The following is a 745-nucleotide window of genomic DNA, read 5'->3' as shown; positions in this document are numbered from 1 at the left end:
TCTCTCTCTCTCTCTCTCTCTCTCTCTCTCTCTCTCTCTCTCTCTCTCTCTCTCTCTCTGTGTTCCTCCTCCCTTCCTTCCTCTTCTTTTCTTTAATGAAACACTTCTCACTCATCATTGTTGCGATGCTTGAACAGTTTTCACGTGAATATTAACTCTCAGCGAAAAAATTAAAATTCAATTTTAGCTTTCATAATATACTTCCTGATGTATAAGGAAACATCTTTTAATACTCCTTTTAACACTTTTATCAAGATACTAAAGATTTAAATTTTGAAAACAACGGAAATACTGCTCAATGAAAAATTTCTTTAAAGAAAAATCATTTTATAATAATGAATTTAATGAATTTACTGTTGTATCACGTGAATTTAATTTGATCCTTTTGAAACGATTTGTATACATCGAATACCTCAATCGACAGAACTGACCATTCATCTCAAACGATTCGCAGTTTGGATGTCTGGAAGCCTGACCACACAAGTATATTTACTACTTGGACATTTACCTTTGTTCAACCGGATACGCACCACAACTACACGAAAGACTAATTCGCCACTCGATTACATTTGTGCTCCCTGATCACACAAGTCTTATTTAGATATTCACACGAGATCATGCTGAGATTTCTACTATTAAAATGTTTTCGAACTAAATAAAATTAACTTTATTTATACCAATGGAATATAATAGCGTGCTGAATGTAACAGTAAAAGTACTCCATCCTAGATTGATAGAGTGATTG

Source organism: Atta colombica, unplaced genomic scaffold (assembly GCF_001594045.1).
Source record: "Atta colombica isolate Treedump-2 unplaced genomic scaffold, Acol1.0 scaffold1, whole genome shotgun sequence".
Classification (NCBI taxonomy): domain Eukaryota; kingdom Metazoa; phylum Arthropoda; class Insecta; order Hymenoptera; family Formicidae; genus Atta; species Atta colombica.
This window is presented reverse-complemented; position numbering follows the sequence as displayed.